Below are 17,849 nucleotides of genomic sequence, written 5' to 3' on the forward strand. Positions count from 1 at the left end.
CAGTGATCTTCTTTTCTTTTCATGCATTCTCTCAGCGTCAAGTGTGCCACAATTGTCTGAGGCACCGGGTTATTATGAGATTTACTGCACTTTGCTCTGTACTTTGCATCAGCCTTTCAAATTAATGAATCACTCTGGGAATCTTAACTCAATTTCAAATCCAAGTCCACAAAAGACTTACAGTTTTGCTACTATAGTTCTAAGAGAGGTCAGAACAACATTAGAACATGAAGGCTCTGTTAATTTCAAACCACTTGTTGACATCCACTGTCACAACTGCTCATATCAGCTCTAGTGGGTCAGAGTTTGGCTGATTATTCACATCTACAAAGAGCAATGTCCTTTGGGTCACCGGCCAGATTACTAATATTTTGGCAGCTGGAACATGGCTGGATGTTGTATGCAGCCTGCATCTTGATTGGGCAAAGAAAAGGAGAAATCAGTCAATTTTCTGATGAAATCTCCCCCACCTCTTTCTCTCTCACATCACCATGACTATTGCTGAGGCTCTGTGCCATATAGCAGCACCCCTTGCCAACATTTCACAGATCTATACCGGCAAGGGGAACTAAGGGGGGGGGGATGGTCTGGGATGAAAGCAAATGCTGTGATGCGCTACAGAGGAAAAGAAGATGTCAAAGAGACTCTCTCTTCTGGCAACAGGCTATTCTGAGGCTATTTCACAGATTGAAATTAGACAAGCACTGGGGATGAGCAGAGCTGGATGGTAGTTGGCGAAGATAAACAGGTTTTGACACCTACCTAATGTCTTCTTGTAGAATGCTGCCACGCCTGCTGCTCACACTAATGTCAGAGACTACACAATCTTTGTAGAGCAGGTGCTAATGCACATGCGTTAACAAGAGGGAGTAAAATTATATTTATGTTTTCTCTGCATTGTGTACGCACATATATGGAGAGTTGGGAGGTGAGGGTGTGTGCGTCTGAGAGTGAGGTGGAAGGGTTGTAGATTAGCATTTGTAGAGTATGGTCATGCAACCTTGAAATAACTGCTGGACCATGGGTCAGATCATGAGAGCAGATCTGATGGTGATAACAGAAACCTCCCACAGACGTAGCTCCATAATGGGCCCATCCACATACCAGCTCTCTCTGGTTTCTTAAAAAAAAAAAAAAAAAAAAAAAAAATTCCTCCAGCACTGCAGATTTATTAAAGGAATGTTGTGGACAGGGTTTGGGGGCCAGGAGGATGAACGTACTGGCAAGTTGTCTCTTCTTTACTGCCAAACAGTTTAGTCAAAGTACTGTGGTTTGCTGTCACAGGTTTCTGGTTTGGAAACAATTTTGTAAAATTAATTAACCCACGATGGGTTAGTGCAACATCAGTTTTATGGAGATGACATCTACATTTTTTCAAGCAATGGAGACGGCACATAATGCCTCATGCAGTGTTTTCTCAAAGCTTTTCATATCATAAGTATCTGTTGCCATTTTATTTCATTATCTGACAACAATGTTTGTGCTGTATTGGTTTTAACATTCAAATAGATAACAGTTTAAATCTAAGGGCTGTTGGCATTTTCAGGATTATATTTCTGAAAAAACTCAGTTTGGCAGCAGTATGACTGAACCCCTGCCTACTCAACTGAAAAAAGGTATAAGGGGGACAGGGAATAAAGGGGAGACCCCCAGATCAAGCAGAATGGTAACTGCAACAGCAGTTGTAGTGGACTTCAACGATAAAATATTTAGTTTGTTGGAAAGCTCATCATTTTCACATTCCCCTGTTTAACATCATCTTCACTTTCTTTCCTTTTTAAGTGTGCGTTAGTGTGAGAGAACAGGGTCCTTGTCTTTTTTGGATCTTGATTTAAACACTGCCTTAAAGTTGCATAGTTGTGAAAGGCCAGCTGCACTGCCTGGTTACGCTGACACTATGTGCTCTATATGCAAGCTCCTGCACAAAGCTCAGACTGTGTTCCAGCTTCTTTTTTCCCTGTGTGAAGACTAGCCTGCAGGGTTGAGCTATCACCAACTGATGCTTCTGAGAAGCAAGAGGAAAAAGAAAAACATGAACTAAATCCAAAGGCTATATTATGAGGAAATTCACAAGGCACTGACCTATTAGATCACATTTTCAAGTTTGCTTGGACAGAGTATCGAAGACATAGGTTTAGAAATCACTGCAGAAATCTTTTTTTTTAAACAAACTCATATACTATGGATAGTTTAATGGTTGATTCATTCTTAATACGTAAGTGTGTAGATGAATGAGAAGTAGAGGGAGAAAGGGGGAAGACCAGCATGAACAAACAATGAATTAAACTGATATCCTGTTGAATATCCCCACAGTATTAAGTAACAAGTGATTCTGTTCCCTTAGTACATTTGTAACATGCGTGTAGATATGAAACCATCTTTACCATTTGTGCTCAAACCCATCGGGCGTACAGTATAACTACAGGGTTACAAGTTCACAGTTATATACATAGAATTATGTTAATAATATGTTAAATGTATCTTCAATGAATTAGTTACAGCTCATTATTGATTATTTAAAGCATCTTTGCAACTACGTTTCAAATCTGAAGTATTCCCCCCTTCCTGTGTCTGAAATCACTCACTATGTATTATAGCTTGCACAGCGGTGGAGGTATTTACATCCTCACAACACAACAATATAACAAAGGTCAAGGTCATAAGGTCAGAAGAAAATCAAGATCAAGTTAAGTTAAAGTATAATCATCAGAATATACTTAAGGGTATCAGAAATAAAAGTACTCATTATGCAGAAATATGTCAATGGTGAGTTATATATAATTATATATTATATTATCATATAATTGTAGTCTCAGCAAACCAAACTGAGACATCCTCGAGATGTGCCCTCATTTTGGTTTGCTTCAAATGTGCCATGTTGGCAGCACTGCAGGCTGTAAAAAAATTGCACCAATTAATTTTGAAAGAGCAGCAGCCAATGAGAACTCCAACTCAGTCACATGGTCTTTGACCAATGATGGAATTATGATCAGTCAGTCAGTCAGTCAGTCAGCTACATTTGCTGGTGAGATCCAGTCAGAAATTTCTAATAATGTCACCTCTTTCCAAATGAGCTCTGTCCACTTCAAACCAGTTAAGACTCAAATAGCTAAAGCTTTGGCAGAAAGTACTTTGTTCGTGTAGGATTCCATCGCTGTTGTGTTTTCAGGGCCTTTACAGAAGGTTGAAGCACCTCACGCTGCACTGAACTGGCCTTACCAATTGAAAAACTTGTCTGAGACAATATTTAACATATGATTATTTACACGCCTCTCCCTATCTAGAGGTCAATCATATCAAACAACTCCAAAGCCCTGTGTGCTTCTGGGAAGGAATCCTTACTTTACATTTTGGTAACAAGAGATAACAAACGGGGAGGGTGTGAGTATGTGAGGGAAAACTGCTTAGGTCGACCTCTAAAGTGCTTTCTGATATTCAGAGATAGTCCTTCTCCCTCGCTCCATCCACTCAGCTGACTGAGTGGTTAATAAGAGTCAGGTGGCCAAATTACAGCAAAAGCTGATCACTGTTTATTATTCAAGCGAGAGGGTGTCAGAGCAGAAGTGCAGACAGGAAAGCACACACAACACACAGCCAAAAACAAACAACTCACTCTTCCCTTTTCATCATTTTCTCTCATCCCAGACAGAGACAGTCTCTCTCTCTCTCTCACACACACACACACACACACACACTGATGTCTAATGCTTTTTTTATGATTTCTGTACAGAGACTTCCTCTCTTTCCCTTTATGTTCTCTAAAGCGGTCAGTCAGGAGAAGATGCAGTAAGTAAGTGACATGCTGAAAGAGGAAGAGTGTCTGTCATGGATTCATCTCCTGGTTCACACAGTGCCTACTTCAGCAAACTAGGATTTTTTTAACTTTTCTCTATCATTCCGTCTCTCTCGCTCTTGGTGTCTTGCACACATTATCACCATTACTGTCTCCTCTCCTTTCTCCTCTAGACCTGTAAATCTCTTTTGCATCTTTATCACGCTCTCTCTCTTGTTCTGACTGTGGTGCACCTTCCCACCCCCGAATCCATCCATCTGGACATGTGCACTAATGCTGTCATTGTATCAGGGCAGGCAGGAGCCTATTAGACAGAGCTGGGTGGTAGTAAGGATCAATATTGATCCATAGGGTTAGTCTAATGGATGCTGAGAGTAGCAGTGATTCCCCTTTGTCTGCTCAAAGATCCCATCACCCTTAACTCCTCACACTCTCTCTCTCAACCAAACACACACACACACACGCACGCAAACAAAGACACTGCTTTCTATTCTGTTTCACTCTGCTGATGCAGCTGCTGTGCTGAGTGAGCACTTTACAGCTGCCCATTTTCTCCATGTATACTGTGTGTGTGTGTGTGTGTGTGTACCTATACATTAGTATCTATGTAAACAGCATCCACGTAAATATATAAGGACCTGCTCAGCTGTACCTATATATTCACTTAATCAAGGATTCCATGCTATTAAGACAAGAAACTTCAGGGCCACACACACACATGAAAATGGACAGGGGGGCACACGTTTGCACAGCTCTCCTTGTTGAACATTGCATAGACTACCATCTATTGTGGACAGTTTAACCCTAGCATTAACCCAGACCTCCAAAATGTTTGCCTCAGTAGGACCAGGCTTTGGTCCCTATGAAGACTACTAAAATATTGTTGCTATGGCACCAAACCCAGTTTGGTGTTTACTAAGACTAGCACAGAAACGTTCAGAAACCAAAATGAAGAGGGTAGCAGTGTCATCATCTCAGTTTTCATCTTGGCTCAACACCTGCTGAGATTTTCAGCCCTCAGGCCGTTGTATCAGCAACTATTCAATGTCACAGGGTTTGCTGGCCAGCACCAAAATGAAAGTTGTGACAGCATTCACAACCGCTGCATCCATCATTCAGGCCTTTTTTTAATGTTGTCATACTGTAGTGCGAAAAGTGTGTCCCACAATTTCTGTAACTTTCCAAAAGAGTGTGTGGAGGTGAGAAAGTGAGCAGAGTTTTAAGGTCTTTCTCAAGCTCCCTTTTTTCACTGTTGATCTGTACAAACAAGTTCAACACTGCAAATGTTTTCCAGGATTTTCCAAATGTTTTTGATTTACAGTGTGGTCGTAGTGGCTAAAGAAGGCTCACACTGCAAGTTTCAAGCAGAGATGAGGAGGCGGCTGCAAAACTCACTTCTTTCTGACTCCACGTCATCAGATTTTTTTGATTGTTATGTTTGCAGTCTTTAGCCCCAGCCAATGTGTTGCACCAGATTTTACACAGCTCCCTCTGGAGCAACAACAGGCTTTACATAACTTTTTTTTCCCACATATGCAGTAGTACTCCCCAGGACCTTAAAGCAGACTTTGATGTGTGAAAGTGGTCGAGTTCCCCTTTAAAAAGTTGAATTGGACACTTCCTGTATGTCAGTGTAAATCACGTGCTCTTTGGGTTTACTCTTTTTTTTTTAAATATGCATACTGAAATACACTAATACTCTTGCACACACACCTAAGTAATTATGCATGTATTTATCACATTAATTATTTATCAATCATATGTGACATAAGCCTTCAGTTGTTCAGTTTTACACTAAACAGCCAGTCTCCTACCTGTTATCGCGGCCTGGTCAGGGCAGAGAGTGGTCGCTTACAAGGAATGCGTCAGCGCAGTGTGTGTTTTAGATTAGAGATGGAAACTCATTCTGTGTGCAGTCACCTTGGTCAAGCCTCCAGGCCCTGTAGGTTCCCAGAAAACATGCAGTGACAAGTTCATTCCTCTCTTTGACCACTTTAGCTGTCTCCCAGTGTAAGGTGCATGCTACTATGTTTGAAGTGATACAATAAATGTTTTTTCTGAATTCAAGCACTTACTTTATTGTCAATTCATTTAATCAAGCAATGGAACAATGTTACAACCACACTCACGAAGAACAGGGTACACTGTTCTTCAAACGTTTTAATTTTTCCCTAAAGATTAATGGGGGGCATTTAGGAGGTTGACAGAAACATTTGGAACAGTGTCAAGTCTTACAAACCACTTAAGTTATTCAAAGAATAAATCATTTAGAGGAAAACCCGAAACACTGACTGCTTTTCCTTTTTTAAGCAAAATCAACAAAAACAAAAGATGGTTTTAAGATAAAAGTACTGTTTGCTTTGTGTGGCAGCTGAAGCTACACACATTTCACACAACCTACTTTTTTTTTTAATCAATATATTGAGACAGAAAGCACTTTAGCCATTCTATTTTTATTAAACATACACATACTAAAACTGTGTTTGTGCCATTGTAATAAAATTCCAGTTGTAAATTGTTTCAGCCCCAGCCAGCATGGCTGCAGACGAGTGTCCACTGGGGAGAGATGACCTTCACTGTGCCTCTGGTGACAGAGCTAAATCAAAGCTGCTGCTTGTTTAAGACAGCCACTGTACACTGGCTGTATGGCCCCTGGTGAATTATTTATACATGAAATGAAATGACCTCTGGCACTCTGAAGACAGCATGGGTAGGGCAAGGACACAACAGATGAGAGCAGAAGGTGGGGGTGGGGTGGGGGGGCGTATAGGCAGAGAGAAAGTTGCAGTCAAGAAGGAAGAGAGAAACAGATGGAGAGATAGAAACTGATAGCTCGGCTCTCAGGAGGAGCCTGCAGGGGTTCATGTCCGAGGTCTTTCCCAACCTGTTGGAGCAGCAACTCACTTTCTCTCCCTCTGTATGGTTATGTGATCTTGAACGTCTGTCTTTGTGAGGACTGATGTAACTTTTATGCCCAGAAAATGAAGATGGTTTTGGACATTTTAGCCAGTTCTCACAGGGATGTTTGAGGATTAAGTTTTAAGGTTAAGGTTAAGATTAGTTTTAGGTAAAGGTTAAAGCAAAGTATGAGGTAGAGAATGCACTATGTCAATGAAGGTCCTCACAGGCGTAGAAGTACAAACATGCACCTGAAAGCTATTCAAGCAGGATATTCCGTTATGCAACAGAGAGAGAGAGAGAGAGAGAGAGAGAGAGAGAGAGAGAGAGAGTCAAATGTCAAATTCAAACCAGTCCAGTGGTGAATAACGCTGAATGTCAGTGCCAGTGCAAGTTCATACAGCTTAGTGACAGCTCATGGTGATGGATGGGTGTGTAAGCGTTTTGTGTGTGTAAGCGTTTTGCCTTTGGCTCCAGATTCCTGGTTTTCTGTCTTATACTACAAGTTAGTATTGACATTTTCAATATTACTATATTAACCTTGACCATGATTTTAACCTTTTGATTGTTATACTAAATATTTTAAGAATAACTGTGTTGGCCTTGGCTATAAGGCACAGATCATAAACCACTGCATACCCAGTTTGCGGGTGGCCAGATACCTTCATTGCACATCAGTGACCATCTCCCTCTCATGTGATTTCCTGCTATTCTGTTGCTGCCAAATAATGGTATTAAGAAGGGGATGCATTTAGTTGTGGTCAATAGAATGGTTCTGTTTGTTACAGCAAAGAAAAAATAATAATCCAGGAAGCAATAGATTTTGTCAGATTTGTATTTTTCAAAATAGTTGTATATGTACTGGAAGTTGGACAGTGGTGTGATGGGACAGATGTGACTTTGCAGCTTTCTGTCGGCATCAGTACTGACTGTCACTGTGTAGATTTAAAGTTGATTGGGGGTTTGACAGGTTTCAGAAGAATCTTGTCCCATCTTTGATTAGCCATCTATCATTTGCACTACCTGCAAACCTTCTGAATGACACGACAGCTCAGCACAGCAGCTGGCTTGTCACCTGTTTGGTTAAGCTGAATGGCAGGCTGAATATGAAGATAGATTTTCAGAGGTTTACACTCACACGCTGACTGAACCTGACACAGGAATGTGTCGCTAGTGGCTGGTACCAAATTAACACCATTGTTTTCAACTCAGTTATCATAGGAATTTTACAGGAAGGCAAATGATGCTGAAGACAACAAGCACCGTCAAAAGGAAGCCAACCATGAAAAGGAGATGTAATGCTGCAGTGTAGGACAACATTATTATAGGCCAGTTGAAAGAGGGACTGACTGACAGGTATGACAGCTTGAAATGCTACATTCCTCTCCAACGACCTCTTCTCTCTCTAACTCACACTTGAGAACACACACACAAATGTTGTGTGTTAAAGTTGAGGTAAGTTACGCATATTCAGAATGTGGAAAAGTAAAGAACAAAGTAGCTTTAGGAGCAAACCAAACCCAATGTTTTCTCTCTTTGTCTGTCTCCATACACTCCACTTTGTAATATTCTTGAATTGAGTCTAGGTGAGCTAGTAGACACTGATGATCGTTCCGTGGCAAGTAGATGTGAAAAGTGCCTTTCTTAGCAGCCGACTGGAAATAGCAGCTTGAAGCATCTGTCACCTACTGTCCAGCTGCTACAGGCACGTGGACGGCAGTTACAGACAAACATACTGCAACATACCCACAGCATTTTTTCGAAATGCTGCGGGTATGTTTATTTGATTAGTTTTCTTCTCATAGTCTCACAAAATGTAACAAAGTGACAACTGATTCACACATGTGTACAATGGCTGAGACGTGGCAGCATTGTATAAAAGCTATAAAGAGAAAGGCTCCATAAATGAATTCCAGAAAAGTTTGAGATGAACTGGCAAAAAAAATGGATTACTCAATATCTCAAACGGAGTAAATGCATATCCTAATTAATCTAAATTTTGTTTTACATCATCTATAGAGTGTTCTTTGTGTCCCTTTTGACTTGGCCTGTCAACATTTGTTTAATCATGGATGACTCTAAAGTGCTGTGGCAGATTGTCATCCCAGCTTTTCATGTTCAGTTACTTCAACAGAGAGCGAGAGAGGGAGAGGGAGAGGGAGAGAGGGGATTTTTTTCTATTCCAACCAGTAATAAATGAGCATTTACAACCTATAAACACGTTAACAGTTTCTGCATTTTTTGAGAATTACATGTTTTACCGCCATAACCATGAACAAGAACATTGCAGACATTTTTCTCTTTACAGAAAACAATGATCATTTGTAAAATAACACTAGTGCTCCTATCCAGCGAGGCTCCATATGAATTATACCATGTTAGGGCAATGCAATTTCCCACAGATGACCGTATATATACCATTAATTTACTTTTTCATTTGCAAAGATGGGCATTCTGTGTAAGGCTCATTTTGTATAGAAGACTTACATTCCAGCTGATGCTTTCAGAAGGAGGAAGGCGGGCCTCATAAAAAAAGGAATCCTTCCAGCCTGGATACACAGCAGATACACATATAAACATAGCCAACCCCCAACACACACAACCAAATTTCAGCCACATTTTGCTTGACGGTGTAGCTGTTATTGACCGTTTTAGATACTCAACTGTGTGTGCACCTGCTTACAAGAGTATTTTTGGTGCATTTGTGCACGTGTGTCCACAAAAGAGAAACTGAAGTGAAGGTGGTGGACAAAAGGGCAGAGATGAGAAGTGTGGGTTAGAGGAAGGGTGGGTGGGTCGGGGGTGGAGGGGTGGGGGGGGGTCTTATTGTATTAGAGTAACAAGGACTTCAAACTGGCCCCTCCTTCAGATGCATTTACAGAGAATCACTAGCCAAGTGTCGGGACCTCTTTCTGTTGCTGACCCCCTACACGCCTCATTAGATCCCTTAACTTTGTCACAGATTCATCCCAACACACACACACACACACACACAAACACACACACATACACACATTATGCACACAGTGCCCTGTGCCTCCACCCCCCCACCCCCCACCCCCCCCCCCCACCCCCCACCCCCCCATGATGCCCCTGGCCCACGGCATTGCCATATGTCCACCGCACAGGCACTGGCAGCCCCTCAGTGCTTTGTACTCAGCACACACAGACTTCAGCCTAGTGCGACATGTGAGGAAGAGCCTGCAGACTGACATGCAGGCAACTACAAAACACTCCAGGCCTCTGTGGAAGATGGTGATTCAGTTGTTCCCACTATTGCTTGATAGAAACAGTCCTAAAACTTGAATAGACATAACCAAGCACAGTGTGATGGAATTCTTGTCCAGTGGAAACTTGCAACATATTGAAGAGAATGTATCCCATTTTACTGGTTGGGGCATTTCTACATGCTCTTTATTGACCATGAAACCTTTTTTATGTATGGTGGCTGATACAGTGATGTTTTTTGTACCTAATACCAACAAGAGGTCAGCCTCACATAGTGTATGTGCTGTGGAACAGAGAAGTATTTTGATGTAACCTACATAAAAAGAAATGGGCTCAAGACACCTTTTACCTTTGTTTTACACAAAGAGAAATAAATAAACTTCCATATGTGGATTATGAATGCTTGACAAGCCTGTGGTGTTGTAATGTGTAAACTTGTGCCCCTCACTGATCCAGTTCTACTGCCCTCTAATGTTACATGTTACACCTTGTGAGTAAGTTGCACTCAGTAGGAATCGCTACAGTCTCTGTTGGGTTAACGGGTGCAGCAGGTAATCATTTGACAGTGCTGACTTTCTATCATCTATGTCATGGCAACCATTGACAAGTGTCCAGCAATGTATATTCTTCTTAACATGCAGGATCTTTTTTTTGTAATAGTTTATTCTATTTTAAACGTTGCTATCAGTTCAAGGTTAATAGTTAGGAGCTAGGGGTCTGTTGCAGTGCCATATTGCATAAATGACCGTAACACATCAAATTGCAGATACATTTCTAATGCATGCATAGCTTATCATATGGAACTTGTTTTGGTATGTGGATTGTGTCAATATGAAATTATCTTATGTTGCAAATCATGGCTTGCATGTTATAAATTCTGGTGAAAGATGAGAACTGACAAGCTGGCTGTGAACATTTTGACGGTGTAGTCAACATGGCCATGTCAAATGAAGACATACACATCATGAGATTTAGTTTAATGCCTTGTTAAATGCAGACATACATGAATAAATCTGAGATTTAAAACTAATTGCCTCCCAACAACAACAGCAGACTGCCAATGAAAGAAAAAGAAAAATTAGAGGAGATTTTTGAGGGATGCACACAAAGGGAGATGACAGGAGGAAAGGGAGGATAAAGTAATCAGTGAAATGGTCCCCCCGTCTTCACTGGGATGCTCTGTCTTCTGGCAAACCAGCCTGGTGAGTGGCTGGAACAGGTAGAGCCAGCAGAGTGACTCAGCACCGGGCACTAGAACGTGACCCAGATCCACCACTACTGCGGAGCTTCTGATGGAGAAGTGTCAGGCAAAGCAGGTCAGGGCCCGCCATCACTCCAAACTATTACTGACATTCAGAGGCAAGGAAGGAACAGCTTCCCTGGCACTACTTAACAAGAAAGCCAACTCAGCTGATGCTCAAGGGAAAGCAGAGACGGAGTCAGGTGGGAGGAGCTGAAGTGTGTGTGTGTGTGTGTGTGTGTGTGTGTGTGTTGTGTTGTGTGTGTGTGTGTTGTGTGTGTCTGTCTGTGCATGTATGGAACTCTAAAGAGGTAACCTCCCAGAAAGGTTCCCAATATGTTTCTTTCCAAAAAATAACAATGAGTTATCCTTCATAATTTTGCTGCACATATACAAGCACAAGCTGCTGACTTTGCCCTGACCTTTCCTGCACTGCTTATTGAACACAGAGGCTTAGGGGGAATGATAAGATTACACATGTGCATGTGCAAGAGAAGTGGGAATGCAGCATTATACACAACATACATGCAGTACATACATCTGTGTGCGCATTGTATAAGTTCATGCTAATATGAGATTACAGCTCTTAACCGTTAAGATCTTATTATAGGAAACTGTGAGAACAATATTCCATTGTTCAGAGAGGTGGACGTAGCCTGCTGCAGATCATGGAATGTAAAACACTCCTTTGAGATGAGACGTCCTATGTTTTTCTTCAAAGCGTGCCTGTAAGAGGGGAAGGGGTGGGGAGTGGGAGGATTATAGTGGGAGAGACTGAGAGCAGAGGTGGACACAGAGCTGGTCCTTGATGATTTATGCCGAAAACAAATCACAAAAGAACAAAAGTGTCTCTTTCGACTACTTGACAGGAGATAGCCATATATGGTCAATATGAAAGGGCCAATGTGGTAACCTGGACATAACCATAAGGGAATAGTTCAACAGTTTGAGAAATAAATTTATTCACTGTCTTTTCATGAGTTAGGTGAGAAAATGACAGCATTTGCATGTTCACATGGTAATTATATAACTAAATCATGCAGCTGGCTGGCTTAGCTTAGCATAAAGACAGGAAACAGCTAACCTGGCTCAGTCTGACATTTTGGGAATTACACTTAATTTGCTTCCATGCAGAGACTCAGATGAGAAGACTGATGCCACTCTCACACTCGTACAGTTAATACAAGCTACAGCCTCTAGCCTGGCTCTGTCTCAACGTAAACAAAAACAGCTGCACCAGAACATATTAGTACCTTTTAACCTATTTCTCTAACTCTGTCATTCCTGGCCTTTCCAGAAGTAGCTGAATACAATACTAAAATTAAAACCAACTTATGTGAAAATATATTACTGATTTCAGACAGTTCTAAAATGCATAATATGTTATTTTTTTAACCTTGAGCAGGAGGGAAATATGGTCACTGTTGCATCAGCAGCACAGATTTGCTTGTCATCATATGCACTTTTGTGTCTTTGCAACTGTGTATCTGATGTTTTCCTGTGTCTTTCTGTGTGTACACAGATAATTTTGGTGTGTGTGTGTGTTTGTGTGTGTCCGCATTAGATAATATTCTTACAGCCACAGACATCTTCCTCCAGTGATCCGCCAGGCCTTAGTCTCCCCACATGCAACTCTCCTGATTGCACCACACACCCCCTGCTGTCTAATGAGAGGATTAGACTCCACATATTTGTTACAATCCCCTGTAGAGGTTACCCCTTCCTCTCCCTCTCTCTGTCTCCTCCTCCACTCTGTCAGGCACAGTGCTGCGTTTACTGGTCTCTGTGGTTTAATAGAGTATCTCCTGGCCTGCTGACACATGCAAAGCACATTCACGCATGCGCAAACACAACCTTTAAACGCCTACATACACCCACACATGTGGGCAAATAAACTCATGTGTATACACACACACACGCACACGCACACACACACACACACACACACAAACCAAGGCTTCACACAGCAGAGAAAATGTAAGTGTTCTGCTTTTAAAATGACAATGGTGCGGTAAATGGAGGGGCCTCTGTTTGGCTCTCACAAGCTGATTCTTCTCTTGGTGGTTTGTTTGTGAGTGTGTCTGTGATTGTGCGGTGAACATAGAGGGATCTGACAGTGATCAGCACCATCATCCCAGTTTATGGATTAAAGATATAAAGCTGAATCAGACCTGCCAGTATAATTACAGGCAGGAATCTGAAGAATGCTGTGATCTGAACTGAGCCTGACACTATGTATAGGGCCCCATGCAGCTGATTTACCCACTCCCACAGTGTGTGTAAGTGCATGTGTCTATTTTGACCTTGGTATTACAAATGCCATTTGTTATAAATGACTCCTTTTTCCAGTCTTTATAGCATCCCGTCACGTAAAAAACAGACAGCTTATAATCAGGCTTATTATTAGAGACCGATCCTTCAGTAGTAGAGCTAAGATTTTAAAATACCTTTGTAGTGTAACCTACTTTCTCACTGCACACTCCGAGCCCACAAGTGTGCATGTGTTTCTGAGGTTTACCATACACTGCCCAGGGTGTGCTGTGCTCTCCCTCATCCAGAACAGAAAGAGGCCATGTCACTTATCTGAGGAATTCACCCCGAACATCTCCTCTTCATAAACACTCCCCTGTGGAGCACATCCCTCTCTCTCTCTCTCAATCTCGTTCTTTCACACATCTTTACATACAACCCTCTGGACGTACGCGGTGTGCTAACATTTTGCTTTATGAAAAGCAGAAACCAAAATTTATACAAGAGGGGTGTATAACTCAAACAATATCCATCATGCAAATCCTACCCGGTCCACAAACGCCACCTGGAACTTCCATAAACCGCTCACATTGCTGACATAGTTCTGTGTTCGTGTTTTCAATGTCATGGCTTCACTGAACAGGTGGTCCTCATTAGTGCTTGCCTTGGAAAAATGAGTGGAGACTAAGTGTAACACATGCAAGCGTCTTTTACAATGCGTTTGTGTAGTGTATATCTACTTTCCATGTCATGAGAAAGACATCAGATCTGCAGAAACTCCTCACCGACCAGCTGAAACCTCTTCTCTCCCTCTGTGACGCATCTCTCCTTGTCTCAGGAATCACAGGAACTGACAACGGTCTGCTGAGGTAAGGAAATGACTTGTGATCTGTGCCTGACAAAAACATACAACATACACAGATGTGGCAGCACGGGGAAAGGTTGTGTTTTACTCCAGAATGGAATTCCAGCCGCTTCGTTTCCGACTGATCTCAGCGATGAGGAGAATGTCATAGCACAACAACAGAGATAAGAATGGCACCTGGAGAATGTGCTCTCGTGCACGTTCATGTACTTCTGAAAAAATAAATAAATAAAATATGCGAGATATTAGCATCATCCTTTCACATACGGTACTGTTACAGACCTTTCTCTTCATGGCTCTGTTAAAGATAAAAGGAAGATATGAGCATCAGCTGAACGACTAAAATGTAAATATGTGTGTGTTCTTATTCGACTTGGACCAGGAAGTTGGGAAGATTGTACCTTAATCATTCAAATATGCTAAATATGCTGCTACTGAGAATCAGAGTCATGTGACTGCCCGTGCGTGTCGTGTACTTCTCCTGTGCTGTATTTTGCACATGACACTGATGTGTGTATGTGTGTACCCTCTAATTGTGCATTAAAGAGTGTAATCTTACACCCAGGTCTCAGGGGGCGGGGGAGCGCTGAAGGTCTGAGCCCATCTGGAGATGCTGACTTCCAGACTCCATAAAAGCCTGGCTGCTAATGGAACATGAATCCAGGTGAACAGCTTGTAAGTGTGTTCAGACAATAAACCAATTAACCCACCAACGCCACCCCAAATAAAACCATTAGACAAAACTGATGAACATGTCTAACCACCTAAAGGAGGTGTATGACATCAAAATATATTCCTGAATCAGTGCAAAGTTTAGAACATAATGTGGTTAAAATTTGATAGAATTAGACATTTTCCGAAGCAGACATTTTGACCTCTCATAGCAGGAAAAGCAAACACATTAAGGAGCCCCCATTTTTTTCTCACACAGGTGCACATCACACAAACACACACACAATCACATTCCAACATCTTTGGCTTGTGGAGGAAACATTAATATGTTAATGTTTTGCTCCAGCCTTCTGTATTGTCTGTTGTTGTCTTGTTATTTCATATACATCAATTAAAATTTCATCACAAACAGAGATATATATTATCTGACAATGCCTATAATACATTTATAATAAATAAATCATAAATGAATATTATTTATTATCATATTTAGAGTATCATTTTCTCAACTCATCTTGACTTCATCAAAATCCGTCTTCACAAAGGAGAAAATTAAGATGACGGTTAGATGAGAAATCTGGAATAAAATTACACGTCTCAACAAAGTGGTGTTTGTCAACAATTCTATCTCAAATGATCTGATCCCACTGTGAACTGTGGCCTTGCTTTGCTAGGCTGGGAAAGCAGCACAGACACGCCCCTTCATTCTTCCCTGTTTGTTTGTATGTGTGCATGTATATACACTGAACTCTGAGCTGCATTCATTCTGAATGTAACCAGCTGGTTTGATACAATGGATTGGTTGTCAAATGCCGTCCTGTTCTGGCAGGTCATGTTTATACACCTCCTCTACCTGCCAACTGTCTTATGCATCTGTGTGTTACATGGGCACATTAACAATGCATCTGGAAAGCATATAACCATTACAGCCTGGAAGTGGGGATGGCTCCACCCTCACATACTCTGGCTGGCTGTAACTGCACTGCTGTTGAGTGTTCATATCACACATCCTATAAACAAGCTGTGTAATTCTTAGCTGTCTAATGAAATATGGCTTGGTTTATCCATACCACATGTACAACTAGTTTAATTACATAATCCAAAAAAGTACCATTACAATAGACACGAAGATTTTCCCTCAAGTAGTTTGTTTCTCACTCACTCACTCATGCAAATAATTTGTGTGGTTTTATAGTCATGAGGACTGTCCTGGTGACCAAACTGTAGCTGTGTTTCCTTTATTTCTACAAGGGTCTGCATGTATTGTACATATCCATTCATCAGGCACTGCTCCATCTGTTTGTAGGAAGAATGGAGAGGCCCTCACCAGGCCCCTGAGAGGTTTAAAGTATGCCGGCCTCCTGCAGTCTCCCAGCAAGCACACTGAAAACCCCACTCAGCTCCGGCAGGCCGGTTTTAATTCAGCCTGGGCCTCGTGAGGAGGTGAACTAGTTGGACCGCAGCCAAGTAAATGGTTGAAACTAACAGCCATGAGCCATCAGAAGACATCACCCTCAGCCTCCTCATGCCTCTGCCCCTCACTGCCTTCAGTCCTCTCTAAGACACTGTTCAAGACGTGTTTGTAAAAATGCAGCTTTTTATCCTGTGACAGGGTGGGACAGAGGGACATAAGCCCTCATTCTTGTGAGGCATATGACCACCAATCTGCCACCTTTACTGTGCAGTTTCCTTCATTTCCCTAAGCTGAGTCATCCAGTCCACCCAACCCCCCACCCTCTCCCACTATTACTTGAAGCTTCCAGTGAGAGTCATCACTGGCAGTGTGGCCCCTCTGCAGGCTGTGCTTCTGATTTACTGATTGATTTTAGCATTAACGACCAGCCCCTCCTCCCAACTCCTCCAAACACACACACACACACACACACACACACACACACACACACACACTCTTGTACCCATTGTCAGGCCTCTCCTGTGGCTTTAAGATAAAGCATTTACAAGCTGAGCCTGAAAGCTGAAGTCTTGATAACCCATGAATGCAAAAAAGGAGACAGAGAACAGTCTGCATTTCCATTTCCATTTCACTTCCACCTTGTTTCTTTATGGACATTTTCCTTCACTCTGAAGTTGAAGTTTACAGAGCAGGGGATAATCATTTCTGCTTTAAGTGACAATTATTCATGTTTTCAAAAGACAACGTAAAAATAGTGTTACAGTGTAAAAGTAGTTGGCCGTAGTGATAAGCCCACAGAGAATTATCACACAAATCTGCAGCTGTCTTTGACATTACAAAGCTTAATGATGAAATTCAGCTCACTGTTTAGATGTTGGGCCTGCAACTGTACCTTTGTGCTTCATTCTCACCACTCACACAGTGTTGTTTTTGGCCACTGTTTTTAGCATTAAAGTTGTAAAAACCCTCCTCTATAACAGCTGGATGTACAACTGACTGTCAATCAATTTAAAAGGTGATTATACTGTATGTCACTGTTGTGCTCACAACTTGCTTCCAATGCCCCCAAGTGGCCAAATAAATCAGTTTGTTTCCACATTTAAAGCGAGTCTGTTATTTCTGAAAGAAGAAAAGGCTTATTCTCTCTTTTACAGATGAAAGGTTGAGCTGATAAGCTATAAAACAAACCCTTGCTCAGTTCAGTTTAATCAGGGTTTTTGCAGCGACAGTCTTACTTGGTCTGGTATGACCAGTAGCTTGTGGCTATTTATTAGCAAACTTTAAACAAATGCTGTGTAACTCTTCTCTGCTTGTGTCACTGTCAGTATAATGGGCACAGTCATTGCTGTTCAGCAAAAGTTACTTTGTCTCACTTTAAGACAGAAATGTGTTTGGCCATACAGCTCTCATTCTCACTATTGATTTTTAAATATATCAAAACCTAGAGTTGCAGCTGCAGACTGTGTTGCTTGCTCAAGGGATCTCAGAC

General features: G+C 41.7%; 1 long non-coding RNA gene across 1 annotated transcript; it reads left to right on the forward strand.

Moving 5' to 3' along the window:
- Nucleotides 1-13,690: 13,690 nt before the first annotated feature.
- LOC139627848 (uncharacterized) lies at nt 13,691-17,437 on the forward strand. The gene is made up of 3 exons (XR_011692634.1): nt 13,691-14,278; nt 14,840-14,949; nt 16,253-17,437. It is a non-coding gene; the product is annotated as an uncharacterized lncRNA (long non-coding RNA).
- The last annotated feature ends 412 nt before the right edge of the window (nt 17,438-17,849 follow it).

This window comes from Trachinotus anak, unplaced genomic scaffold (genome assembly GCF_046630095.1).
Source record: "Trachinotus anak isolate AG129_WGS33_773 ecotype Australia unplaced genomic scaffold, CSIRO_AGI_Tana_v1 ptg000011l, whole genome shotgun sequence".
In the NCBI taxonomy this organism is placed as follows: domain Eukaryota; kingdom Metazoa; phylum Chordata; class Actinopteri; order Carangiformes; family Carangidae; genus Trachinotus; species Trachinotus anak.